At 45.6% G+C, this 14,751-nt stretch overlaps 1 non-coding gene across 1 annotated transcript; it reads left to right on the forward strand.

Moving 5' to 3' along the window:
- The first annotated feature begins 14,336 nt into the window (after positions 1 to 14,336).
- On the forward strand, positions 14,337 to 14,408 carry Trnam-cau (transfer RNA methionine (anticodon CAU)). Its single transcript has one exon. It is a non-coding gene; the product is annotated as a tRNA-Met (tRNA).
- Positions 14,409 to 14,751: the final 343 nt, after the last annotated feature.

Here is a 14,751-nt window from a genome sequence, read left to right on the forward strand (position 1 = left end):
ATCCAAAATGTGGTACCCTTTTCGGGGCCTCCCTATCGGATGGTGCCAACATATTTCAGCTGCACACCCAAACTGCCGTAGCGCCTCCTGGCCAGCGCTTGTTCCCCATAAGACATAGCCAAAGGAAAGAAGAAAAGCAGTTGCAGTGTCAGTTAGATTTTTTACTCTGTCAAGAATGCGTGCCACCGGGCATGCGTAGTAAAGAAATTAAAGACGTTAAACAAAAGTTGGAGATTATAGACGTTGAGAGATATAAGGGAGCTGTGGTGCGCGCACGCGCCGTGAGGCTTTGGTGTGGCGAGATGCCCACGAAACGTGCACTGGCAGACGAAAGGAGCTACGCAACTAAAAACGAAATCAAGGCGATAGAATATCACAACGTCGTCACAAGCGATAAATCATTGATTGAACATGCGGTTGTGGAACATTATCGCGAATTGTTAGGAAGCATAAAAGAGGGCAGTGGCACATTCAGGGACGAATTCTTAACACTTATGCCGCAACTCGATGACGCTTTAAAAGCAAGTTTAGAGGCATCTATCACTGCAAAAGAAATTGAAACGTCGATTGAAAAAATGACACCTGGAAAGACACCTGGTCCAGATGACCTAAGCACAGCATTCTATAAGAAACATAAAAGCGCTGTGGCAGAAGCCTTATGCGCTGTTTTACATGAGGCTTACGAAAAGAAAGAATTACCAGCATCCTTCAGAAGATCGCACATTGTGTTGATTCCGAAAACTGACAATCCCACAAAACAACTGTTTATTGCATCATATCGACCGATAACCTTAGCGAATGTTGATTACAAACTTTTCATGGGTGTTTTCTCCAGGCGACTTCAAACTGTTATTAAAGAAATCGTAGTACCCCATCAAACCTGCGGCATCAAAGGAAGATCTATAACGACAAATATTCACATTGCAAGGAATATTTTGGAATGCTGTGAGGATTTTGAGAGTAGTGTAGCGATGCTACAAATAGATCTTGATAAGGCCTTTGACCGTGTGAATCATGAGACACTTCTGTGCATTCTCGAGTACGTAAAAGTGGGATCTGTGGTTTTGGAGGGGGTACGAATGGCGTACACAGGATGCACTACGAGGATTGTAGTCAATAAGCAACTCAGCGAAAGCATTCCGGTCTTATCAAGTGTCAAACAAGGATGTCCCGCGTCAGCATTACTCTTCGCTATCTATTTAGAACCGCTTAGTCAAAAAATGCTTCAGAATGAACGGGTTCGTGGTTTCCGCTTGATGACTGCGGAAGTCAAAGTGCTTAGTTACGCAGATGATATCGCGGTCTTTTGTAAAGATCAAGAAAGTGTCACAGTGGCAATACGTGATGTCAAGTCATTCTGCGAGTGTACCGGTAGTAGAATTAATTGGAATAAATGTCTAGGTATCTGGCATGGAAACTGGCGAAGAACGCCCTCATTGTACGAAAACGTCACTTGGACGGTAACACCTGATAAGTACTTAGGTGTACCGCTCCAACACTACCGGGACACAACAGAATATTGGAACGAAGAAACGGAGCACCTACGCACTAAGACGCAAAAATGGGGAGGTCGAGATTTTTCAATGTTTACGCGCGCAACGGTCTGCAACATTTTTCTTGTTTCGCGAGTGTGGTATGTACTTCAAGTGTTATCTATGACACGTAATACTGTTCAAAAGCTACACAGAGTGATGGCAGTATTTGTTTGGGCTTCTACATGGGAAAGAACGAGTCACACAAATTTGTTCCACCCCGCAGGGGCGTCGGCGTCAGCAGGCGTTTGGTGTGTTGCGACACCACGGACCCGAGCACATGAGGGTTGGCCCCTCCCGCGTGTAACCGTGCGCGGCTTAGCCGTGTCCGGGGAAAAGAGGATCCTGGAGGTTGAGCCGATGCCGGGTGTCTGGACCTTTACGGCCCCTCAGTGGAGGCAACACACCTCTTTGGCCTCCGCTTCGCGTAGACGGCACCTCCGGACTGACCCACCCGGGGGAAATCGGTAGTCGCCTTTTCCTGTCTCTCTCTCCCCAATCTTCGTCTCTCTCTCATACTTTTTCGCCTTTCCTGTCTTCTACTCTCTTCCATTTACTTCCATTCTCCCTGGCGGCAAGGGTTAACCGTGTGTGGCTATCCTACCTTGGGTACACCATATTTGGTTATAGTAGCGGCGTACGACTGGCGTCGTGCAGACTTGTGTACAAGCTCTGCCGCGTCCCCTCGTTGGGCTCCGTGGTGGGTGGTCGGCGCTGTTGCCGAACATGTACACCTTCTTATGGCAGCGCAAACCTCTGTCGTCTATGATCGACCTCTGAAAAGAGGTCGCACCGAAGCAACGTTCCAGTTCTCCTTTCGGAGCAACACCCCAGCATTCCCCAAGTATCATGTAGTCCATAGTGAAAACAACACACCCGTGAGAAAGCTGTCTCCTTTCCTGGTAGCCAAGTGCCTAAAAGACAAAATTGGACCGACATATAAAGCCTCAAAAATGTCTAGCGGGGACCTCCTCCTAGAACTAAATGATAAAGATCAAGTACAAAAGCTCTCAGAACTTACCAGTATTGGTGATGCCACAGTTACAATTTCTGCCCACAGAACTCTAAACACAAGTAGAGGTGTGATATCCGAGGAGGACTTCCTTGGCTTGAGCGATGAGGAACTGCTGGAGGGTTTCCAGGAACAAAACGTGACCAAAGTACAAAGAATTGTCATCCGCAGAAACGATCAAGAAATCCCGACAAAACATGTAATACTCACCTTTGGAACAAACGAAATGCCTACCTCTCTCAATGCAGGATATGTAAAAGTAAATGTCAGGCCATATATCCCGAACCCCAGACGATGTTTCAAGTGTCAAAGGTTTAGACATGCTTCACACGCATGCCGAGGACAAACAACCTGTGCTAAATGCAGCTCAAATGATCACCAATCTGACAATTGCACTTCTTCTCTTCACTGTGTAAACTGCAAAGGGGACCATGCAGCTTACTCGCGGTCCTGCCCTTGTTGGAAAAAAGAAAAAGAAGTAATTGCACTAACTGTGAAAGAAAAAACCTCTTTCTATGAAGCAAGGAAGCGACTGTCTTACCTTTCGAGAAGAAGTTATGCCGAAGTGACGCAGGTGGGGGCAGCGTCACAGAGGCCTCAGGAGCCCTGCGGGCCCACACACAGTGGCCCTGCAGTGACCCGTCCCGCCCCCGTGGTGGAAGCAGTCAGCACTGCTCCATCCTCTTCGAAGGACCCGCGGACACCAGTGCCGCTGGGCCCTAAAATCAATCGAACCCTAAGGCCCGAGACACGTGTCTCGGCGCCCAATTCTCGGTCCTCCAGCGCCTCAGGGAGAGCGATGGAGGTCGACTCAAAAACCCCGGTGTCGTCGACGCCGAAGGACAAGCGCTCTCTCGAGCGCGCAAAGAGGGACAAAGTCCCAATAACCACACTAATTAAGAAAGTGACAACGTAAAGGTTATCGCTCTTTTTTATATTAGCCTTCTTTAGGTCTATGTCACCAAACATCTTTCTTATCTCCTATTCACTCGTAATGCCATTTTTTACCTTTCTGCTTCAACATGGCATTTATTATCCTACTGGAATTGTAGAGGACTCCTACGTAACCTAGGTGACATCAAAGACATGCTAAGCAACTTCTCTCCTGTGGCCTTGTGCTTGCAACCTAGGCGAAAAACATAAAAATTTTTTAAAAGGCTTCACTGTGGTACGACGAGACCGTACCCAGGCGAGCCGACTTTCGGGTGGTGTAGCCATTGTTCTGCAAGGAGGTATCGCAGCGAGGGAAGTTGCCATTAACAGTCACATAGAAGCCGTTGCTGTGACCATTTTAGCACACAAAACCATCATCATTTGTTCACTATACATTCCACCACACTCACATTTTACTGTAAGAGACCTAGAGCGAATTTTAAACCAGCTACCAGAACCTTTTTTTAATCGCGGGTGATTTTAACGCACATAACACGTTATGGGGTAGCAAAACAAATGACACCAGGGGACAAACACTTGAAGATTTTATCTTAACAAATGACGTATGCCTGTTAAACACTGGTGCTGCAACTTACTGTTCCCCAAGCACAGGAGCTATGAGCTGTCTTGACCTGGCGCTGTGCTCCCCATCTATATTTAACGACTTCCAATGGAGTGTTATCGAGAATCCTTGCGGTAGTGACCATATGCCTTCTATTATTAAAAACACATCTCCTTTCCCCACCATACCATCGAGATCACCCCGTTGGAAACTTCATCTAGCAGACTGGCCTCTCTTCACCGAAAAAGCCAGTCTGGATGACATACCAGATGGATTAACTATAGATGAACTAAATGAAAAAGTTACTGCCAGTATACTTACTGCAGCAGAACAGACAATCCCTCAATCCTCTGGCGTTATAGGGAAAAAATTAAAGCCCTGGTGGACGAAGGGATGTACGGAAACTAAAAAGCTACAAAACAAAGCGTGGGGTATCTTTCGGCGATACCCAACACAAGATAACCTCCTATTTTTCAAAAAAGCAAAAGCGAAAGCCAGGTACACACGCAGGCAAGCCGAAAGACAGTCATGGAAAAATTATATATCATCCATAAATAGCTCGATAACATCCAAAAGAATGTGGGATCAACTTCGAAAGTTTAGAGGGAACTACACTCCTTACACGATCCCCATACTCTCACCCCCAGGCAAGCAAACAAACTTAGAAGATCAAGCAAACATATTAGGGCAGCATTTTTATGACATATCAAGCTCGGTAAACTTTTCTCCTAAATTTCAAAAATATAAGCAATCAGCAGAAAAACAAAGGCTTCCGACAACAGGAAGTTCCGAGATGTCGTATAACACCCCCTTAACACTCCAAGAACTCAACAGGGTACTTACTTCTGGCAAAAAGACAGCTCCCGGTCCGGACAGAGTACATTATACAATGCTCGCACATCTCTCCCCTAAAGCAGTGGATACCTTACTTCGCTTCTTCAATGTAATCTGGGAAACGGGGAAAATGCCGAATGAGTGGAAGAAAGCAATTATAATTCCTTTCTTGAAAGCTGGAAAGCATCCTACAACAGCAACCAGCTACAGGCCTATAGCACTCACAAGCTGTCTTGCAAAATCATATGAAACAATTATAAACATAAGATTGACATACGTCCTTGAAACAGAGAACCCGCTGGACAACCATCAGAGTGGGTACAAGAAAGGGTGCTCTACAACAGACCATCTAGTCCGGTTAGAACACGAGATACGTACTGCTTTTCTACACAAACAGTATTGTCTCACAGTCTTCTTCGACTTAGAAAAAGCGTACGACACAACATGGAGGTTTGGTATTTTGAGGGATTTAGCGGATTTAGGGATCCGCGGTAGAATGCTTAAATGTCTAGCTGATTTCATGTCCGACCGAACCTTTCAAGTGCGTTTAGGAACGGTGCTGTCACGCATATTCATTCAGGAAAATGGTGTGCCGCAGGGATGTGTATTAAGCACAACACTGTTTGTCATAAAAATGAACTCGGTAAATAATGTAATTCCACCATCTGTTATGCACTCGTTATATGTGGATGATCTACAAATTGCATGTCGTGCATCGAACATGGCAACCTGCGAACGGCAAACTCAAATCACATTAAATAAACTCACACAGTGGGCATCTGAAAACGGTTTTCGTTTTTCAACTGAAAAAATTAGCAGTCGCTAATTTTTTCGCTAAAAGCCCGGAGCGCCAGCTGTGCGCGCGCCGGCGCCAGTGCGTCTACCACGGCTACGACATCACTCCTCTGGAATGCGCAGACAGGCGGCGGTGAGTCGCGCGCGGCGGCCGCGGAGTGCGCGAGAGGTGCCGGCTCCGGTGGCTCCGGTGCGCAAGCCGTGTGACATCACTGATCATTGCGCATGCGCAGCACGGCTCTTGATGTGCCGCGCGAAACGGGCTTTGCTAGGCCAGTGTAGCTAACGCTACAAAAACGATTAGTGTTGTCTTCTCACAGAAAAGAGGCCTGCAACCAGATCCCACGCTTAAGTTACAGGAAGCCATACTACCGGTAAAACAAGAACACAAGTTTCTGGGCGTTCTGTTTGATAAAAAGTTGAACTTTCTTGCGCACATAAATAATCTTAAAATTAAAAAGAACAATGCACTTAACATCCTCAAAGTCTTGTCACGGAAGCGCTGGGGCTCTGACCGTAAATGCCTGCTACACATCTACCGCTCTTTAGTACGTAGCATATTAGACTATGGTAGCATCATTTATGGATCGGCCAGACCGTCTTACATCCGACGACTTGACCCAATTCATAACCTTGGACTACGACTGGCAAGTGGTGCTTACAGAACATCACCTGTCCAGAGTTTATACACTGAATGTAATGAGCCTCCTTTACAGCAGCGCAGGGCGCTACTAACATTTTCCTATATACTCAGAATCCAGTCATCACCACAACACATATGCTACAACATCGTCACACAGTGCAACTCACGCTTACACTACACAAATAAACCGAACATGATTAGACCACTTCTGCTGCGATATGAGGAATACTGTCGCGATTATGACATTCCTCATGAGGTCCTTCAGGTTGCTAAAAAGCCACAACGATAACCCCCGTGGTGCGAATTCATAGAGTTATGTGACTTGGCATTAACCCCTCTAAAGAAAAATCACACCCCACACGAACACATCATACAAGAATTCCGCGCTCTTCAGGACAAATATAAAGATTACACAGAATATTACACTGATGGCTCTAAAACAAAAGAACACGTTGGCGTGGGGGTCGTGACAAAAAATTGGGAAACAAGTATTAGACTACCACAGCACGCCTCTGTTTACACGGCCGAAGTCTACGCAATATGGACTGTAGTTAAAAAGATCATCGCTGACAAACACGAAAACACAGTCATATACACTGACTCCTTAAGCACACTGAAGGCTCTACATGTTAAATCTGAATGTGAGCCCCTGTTAGGGGATATTTTAACCCTGGTAAGATCAAACAAATATGGCAGATCAATCAGGTTTTGCTGGGTACCAAGCCATGTTGGAATACCGGGTAATGAAGAAGCTGATAGATGCGCGTCAATGGCAGCACACAAAGACATAACAAACACAACACTCCCATATAAAGATTGTATCCGCGCAATTCGGGAGGCCTTGAGGTCAAAATGGCAACACGAATGGGACCATTGTACAAACAACAAGCTACATCTCACTAAACCCGTACTTGGCGAATGGAAGTCATGTAGTCATCAGGAACGGTTCTTTGAAGTAGTTTTATGTCGACTACGGATTGGGCATACACACCTCACACACAATTTTTTGCTCACAAAAGAAGACCCACCAATATGCGAGAACTGCCAAGAACCGCTCACAGTGATACACATTTTACTAACATGTAAACATATCGAAACACAGAGACGAAACCTTTTGCAAAACTTATATAAGTTACACATACCGTTACACCCTGCCTTAGTTTTAGGAGATGATCCACTAGTGCCATTACCAGACCTTTTTAAATTTCTAGACGATACCGGCTATTTAAACAGGCTATAGACCAACACAGCCTTTGCTGTTTTTAAATCTTTACTCATAACACCTTGTGTTTGGCGCACCATAGCCTTAGTCGCTTTTGCGCCACTAAACCCCAAATAACTAACTAAATTTGTTCCACTCTCTGCGCAGTGGAGGACTTGGCCTGGTCCATCTGTTCTTGCGGCAGATCGTGGCTAGGTTTATTTTCTTACGCGATCAAGGCGATTGCTTTTTGAGAACAGTGTTACATGAGCGGTTGTCAAATTATTTGCCAGAATGTATTGTTTCAACGGTCCATGTCGAACAAAGACGACCAAGGGGTTATATGCGCGAGGTAGTTGGGGCTTTCCAAATCCTAAAAGTACGCTTTTCGATGGAATATCTCTCTGGAGTAACGCGAAAGAAATTATACAGGGATCTTATAGAAGCCATGTTGCCATTGCCAGTTTACCGATCACTGTACCCAAGAGGTCCCGGAGACGATGTTTTAAGCAGAGTCAAAAAGATGCCTGTGCGACCATCAGTCAAAACGTTCTTTTTCAAGCTACAGAGTGGCACACTCCCTACAAAACCTTGGCGGCGAGAAAAAGGCATATTTGTTGCCTGGTCTGTAGACTGCATCATCTGCAAAAATCCCGGAGACAGTTGAACACATATTTCTGGATTATAGTGATGCAGTCTTTCTCTGGGACATCCTTCAGAGGACCTTGAAGAAAGACTTGCCCGTTACACCGTTCGGCATCCGTTTTCTGCCTGTCAAAAACGTAGGGGGTGTGCCCTACGACATGTTCATGGCACTCGTACTCCACAGCGTGTGGAGGACGCGGATGGCCGTGCGCAACGAAGACCTGAATCCCCGATCGCCTACGAGAGAATTTCATCTAAAGTGTAGAATACTTGAGAGAAGTGTACAAAGTTCAAAATGAGAAGCCGGAGTGGTACCCCCTTTTGGGCGAGCTGTCTTTGATGAAACGATTGCGTTTTTAACCCCCTCACGTGCTGAAAGTCATGTGACAGCACTTTTATATGTGACAATGCACTGTACACGATTGTTTTATATGCGAAGCCGGCAATAAAGGGGGAAAAAAAGCAGAGTGGCGCAGTGGAAGCGTGCTGGGCCCATAACCGAGAGGTCCGTGGATCGAAACCACGCTCTGCTACATATGTTTTTATTTTTCTCACATTCTACAGAAATTTCTAATTAGCGCGTTATCTCATGTCCGCGTGCAATATTGTATGCCGTGAATGGCTCTCATGCCCGACGCCTCCTTTCCGCGCTGTAAGAAGCTTAAATCGTTTATTACAAATGTGAGCAAATTTACACGCATTAACGGTAAAGCAGAGTGGCGCAATGAAAGCGTGCTGCGCCCATAACGAAGAGGTCCGTGGATCGAAACCACGCTCTCCTACATATATTTTTTATTTTTCTCACATTTTAGACAAATTTCTAATCAGCGCGGTATTTCATGTCCGCGTGCAATATTGTATGCCGTGAATCGGACTCATGCACGACGCCTCTTTTCCGCGCTGTAAGAAGCTTAAATCGTTTATTACAAATGTTAGCAAATTTACACGCATTAACAGTAAAGCAGAGTGGCGCAGTGGAAGCGTGCTGGGCCCATAACCTAGAGGTCCGTGGATCGAAACCACGCTCTGCTACATATATTTTTATTTTTCTCACATTTTACAGAAATTTCTAATCAGCGCGTTATTTCATGTCCGCGTGCAATATTGTATGCCGTTAATCGCACACATGCACGACGGCTCCTTTACGTGCTTTAAGAAGCTTAAATCGTTTATTACAAATGTAAGCAAATTTATGTGCAGTCGTAACAGTAAAGCAGAGTGGCGAGGGATTCCACTTCCGGCCGTCGAAGCGAACGGACGTGCGATGACGGGCTCCGCAGGAGCGGCTACAGCGGCTACTTCCAGCCGCGGAAACAGGAATTTTTCACAGGAAGGAGACTACGAGATGATTTTGCCAAATTTGCCAACAGGTCGTTTTGTTATTAATACAGTTTTTCTTCACGGGGACGTTCGAGCGCGACCTTACCGAGTAGAGGACTTTCGCGACGTGCTGGCTGGGTTGACACTGCTTCCTGAGGTTATCGCCTTAGGGGCGTATCGAATGAGCCATGTGTGGGCCGTAACTTTCAAGAGTGCTGAAGCCGTCAAGAAGATACTCGCTGCAAGTGAACTGAAGGTCAAAGGCCGACGCTGCGTCGTCATTGATCCTGGAAATCAAGATGTAAGAATGAAAGTTCACTGGCTACTACACAACATTCCAGACGACGACGTGCGCGTGGCTTTCCTGCCTTATGGAAGAGTGACGGAAATCAGCAGAGAACGGTGGCGTGTTCACGGAATTGCTGACAAGGGGTCCACCACCCGGTTGGTGTCCCTGCGACTCAAAGCCGGCGTCAAGCTTGAAGACCTACCACACCAGGTGAACGTCGCAGGCGAACAAGCTTTGGTTGTCGTATCGGGTCGTGCACCAATGTGACTTCGCTGTCATACGACGGGGCACATCCGCCGCGACTGCAGAGTTCCAAAATGCAGCGCATGCCGAAGATTCGGACATGAAGAAGGACAATGCCCTAAGACATACGCTAGCGTCACCGGGCCTTCGAGTGCTGAGGAACCATCCGAGCTCCTCATGGACGAAACCGACGCCGAGGAAGCTGCCAAGCCTTCAGGTGACGCCGCAACCGGAAAAATGGTAACATTGCCAGCCAGCAAATCTAAGCTGGAGGAAAGGCGTGAACCACCTGCGGGCGAGCTTCAAGACCAAGGTCCGGCAGTCGTAAAAGCTGCCACATCGAAAGACACCTGTCAACCTACCAGCGAGGATACAAAGGTGGCGGAAAACCAAGAGACTTGTATGGAAGTCGTCGAAAGCGCCAGTGGACAGCCCATCAAGCGGCCATTAGAGGAAATCGTCGAGGAAAAGGCGGACAAAAGAGGTGAAGGGACAGAACCACCGTTCAAGGAAATGACCACAAGGCGGACCTCAATGAAACCACGGCCGAATATTTCGGCCGAGCGACGGTCGGCGGACAAACCGCCGCCTTGACGCTGAGTCTCCGCATGGGAATGTGTGGGTGGTCTTCGGGGGAGTTTTCGGGGACTATGGTCGGACTGAGTGCAAGTGTTGTGAAGCCTTGCGGATTGAAGAGGCCCATGGCGTACATTGCACCACATAAGAGGAGTGACTGCAAGGTCTGCTGTAAGTCTTCCACAATACTTACTGCTTCACATTGTAAACGGGTAATTCCATGCGATCAACCTGCACCTTATTAAATATGGCGTTAAAATCAGGAACAGAACTACGCATAGCGACAATAAATGTGAGAGGTCTGGCGTCTCGGAGACGTCAGTACCAGCTTAGCCGCCTGATGTTAGAAAATGAACTGGACGTCATAGCAGTTCAGGAGACAAAGATAGAAACGCAAGAACAGAGCGATCGCATGGTGTTACCCTTCCGAAATCGATACAATGTATGCATAAGCCATGCAGTGGGCTTGTCGGCTGGTTGTGCTCTTTTTCTTCGAAATTCTATCGGGATCGTTGAAGATTCACTAAGTGTTTGTCAAAGTGGCCGATACATTGTTTGTGATTTTACCTTTGCCGGAAAAAATTGGAGGGTGATTAACACGTATGCACCAAACAGGGAACGTGACCGGAGATCGTTTTTTGAGGAAATGGAAAAGTACCTGCTTTGCGATAAACTAGTGGTATTACTTGGCGATTTCAATTGTGTTTGCGCACCAGAAGATAGAGCAATTAAACAACCCATCCGAGATAAAAGTGCAATATTTTTGAGCGCCATAGTACAAGAACACAAATTAGAGGACGTAGCTTCTTTGTTTTCGGATAATAACATTCCACAGTTCACACATTTTCAAGGAAATAGCCACGCGAGACTCGATAGAGCTTACATATCGACTGCTCTTGTGCCCTTGTGCATCAATTACACGGTGAATCATGTTTCTTTCAGTGACCACAGTTTAGTGTCTTTCTCGCTTGGTGCAGAAAAAAGAAAAAGTAGATTTAATTGGCAGCTCTGGAAACTAAATGACAATCTATTGGATGATAAACCTTTCGTGGACTAGGTGAAGGAAAACCTGAATGAGTTACTAGAAGAAGAGCACCAGTGTATTATTGGTAGATGGGAGCTTTTCAAAGAAAAGATAAAGATTAAAGCAATAGAACGAGCTTCTGAACTTAAGCACGTCAAACTAAAACAAGAAAAGGAACTGCAAGCCCAATTGGACTTCTTGATAAGCCAAGAAAGCGTTGCCCCCGGCCTGCGCAGCAAAGAAATTCGAGATACCAAGCGACAGCTTGAGCTTATCGACATCGAAAATTATAGAGGTGCAGTAATACGGGCCCGTACGGAGCGTTTGTGGATGGGCGAAACACCCACAAAACGCGCCCTTAGCGACGAAAAAAGATACGCGACAAAAAACGAAATCACAGAAATAAAGTACCGAGGCGTAGTAACAGATAAGAAAAGTGAAATAGAAAATGCTTTTATAGAACACTTTCGGAATTTGTTTGGCCAAAAGAAAGAAATTAATGAGGGTTTTGAAAATGCTTTTCTACCGCTAATGCCACAACTGGATGAGGACGCAACATCATTTCTAGAAGCATCAATTACAATAAAGGAAATCGAAAAGGCAATCGATGATCTAAGCCCAGGAAAATCTCCCGGTCCCGATGGACTGGGTTCAGCTTTTTACAAGAAATTCAAAAGTAGCATGGCTGAAGTACTGCATGCAGTGATACGAGAGGCATATGACGTCGGAAAACTTCCGCTTTCTTTCCGGCAGTCACATATCATTCTGATTCCAAAAACAGACGACCGGCTTAAGCAACTCTTGGTTGGTTCTTCCCGCCCAATTAGCCTCGCTAACGTAGATTACAAGGTATTTATGAAGGTATTGGCAAGAAGATTACAGGGCTTTATTAAAGATATAGTCGGACCACACCAGACATGTGGAATTAAAGGTAGAAGCATAACGACGAACATTCATGTAGCAAGAAATATTTTAGAGTGTTGTGATTTATTTGCCAACCACGTTGCCATGCTGCAAATAGATCTGGAAAAGGCTTTTGACCTTGTCACACATGAAATATTGTTTTCTATTTTGAAATATGTTAATGTGGGAAAAATAATACTGGAAGGTGTTAAAATGTCGTACACCGAATGCACTGCTTCAGTTATAGTAAACAAACAAGTAAGCGAAAGCATTCAGATTGTCTCTTCAGTGAAACAAGGGTGCCCTTTGTCGTCACTATTTTTTTGCATTTACTTAGAGCCCTTTTGTTTAAAGATTATTAAAAATGAGCACATAAAAGGATTTCGCCTCATGGCATGCGAGGTCAAATTATTGTCTTACGCCGATGATATAGCTGTCTTCTGCACTGATAGAGAAAGTGTAACAAAAGTTATAAGAGATGCCACGGTTTTCTGTCAGTATACCTGGAGTAGAATAAACTGGGATAAATGTCAGGGGTTTTGGCACGGAGACTGGGATAGCACACCGGTCACTTACGCCAACATCCAATGGGCAACTACTCCAAGCAAATACCTAGGCGTACCACTCCAACATTACAAGGACACACAAGAATACTGGAAAGAGGAGACAGACAAAGCTCGCGAAAAAACAAAAAAATGGGGTGGACGGGATTTATCGATTTTTTCCCGAGCCACAGTGTGCAACATTTTCATTATTGCTCGGGTATGGTATGTCTTGCAAGCACTACACATGTCCCGTTTAGGTATTCAACGACTGCATAGAGTGCTAGCAGTCTTTGTGTGGAATTCATCATGGGAAAGGGTAAGCCGCACCAACCTGTTTCTTCCAGGGCGGTCCGGAGGACTTGGCTTGATTCATTTGTTCGTGAGACAAATTGTCTCTAGGTTCACCTTTTTTCGTGATCAAACGAATATATTTTTGAGGACCGTTTTGCAAGTAAGACTAGCAAACGCTTTGCCAGATGTTATTGTGTCGTCACGTGCCATTATGCCACCCAGCATTCGTGGATACATGCACGAAATTGTTGCCGCCTTCCAATTGTTAAAAGTCAGATTTTCAATGGAATATCTGAGCGATGTTAAAAGAAAACGTCTGTACAAAGACCTAATCGATGTTATGATGCCCGTGCCTTTGTATCGAACGTTGTACAATCCAGGACCTGGCAGCAATGTCTTAAAAAGGGTTAAAAGAATGGTCATCTGGTCGTCGATCAAAAGTTTTTTTTTTTTTCATGCTACATAGCGGCACACTTTCTACAAAACCGTGGTTGCAAGAAAAAGGCATATTCCTGCCGTGGTCGGTAAATTGTATAATATGCAAAAGGCCCGAAACGATCGAGCACATGTTTCTCGATTGTGGCGATGCTGTCTTTCTATGGGACATTCTCCAAAGAACTTTAAAAAAGGAACTGCCGCTCACACCTTATGGCATTCGATTTCTCCCGGTCGACAGCGAAAGTGTGCCCTATGATATGTTAATGATTCTAGTAATGCACAGTGTATGGAAAACCAGAATGTCAGTGCGCAATGAGGATGTAAACCCAAGGCCAGCCAGAGACAACTTCAACGAAAGCATTGCGTATTTGCGAGATGTATACAAGCAGCAGGCTGAAAAACCTGATTGGTATGTTTTTCTGGGCGAACTCTTGGCCCTAAAGCGTTTTTAGCCCACATATGCTAACTATATACAAGTTACCATTTTTAACATGATGTTCTATTATTGTTTTCCCTGTATTGTGCCAAGCAGGCAATAAAGAAAAAAAAGAGCAGAGTGGCGCAGTGGAAGCGTGCTGGGCCCATAACCCAGAGGTCCGTGGATCGAAACCACGCTCTGCTACATATATTTTTATTTTTCTCACATTTTACAGAAATATCTAATCAGCGCGTTATTTCATGTCCGCGTGCAATATTGTATGCCGTGAATCGCACTCATGCAAGACGCCTCCTTTCCGCGGTTTAAGAAGCTTAAATCGTTTATTACAAATGTGAGCAAATTTACACTCCTTAACAGTAAAGCAGAGTGGCGCAGTGGATTCTACTTCCGGCCACCGCAGTGAACGGACGTGTGATGACGGGCTCCGTAGGAGCGGCTTCAGCGGCCATGTCTGGCCGCGGTAACAGGGCTACCGAAGAGGAAAGTTCATACCCGGTTGTTTTGCCAGGACTGCCTACAGGGCGTT

Source organism: Dermacentor silvarum, chromosome 1 (assembly GCF_013339745.2).
Source record: "Dermacentor silvarum isolate Dsil-2018 chromosome 1, BIME_Dsil_1.4, whole genome shotgun sequence".
Lineage (NCBI taxonomy): Eukaryota > Metazoa > Arthropoda > Arachnida > Ixodida > Ixodidae > Dermacentor > Dermacentor silvarum.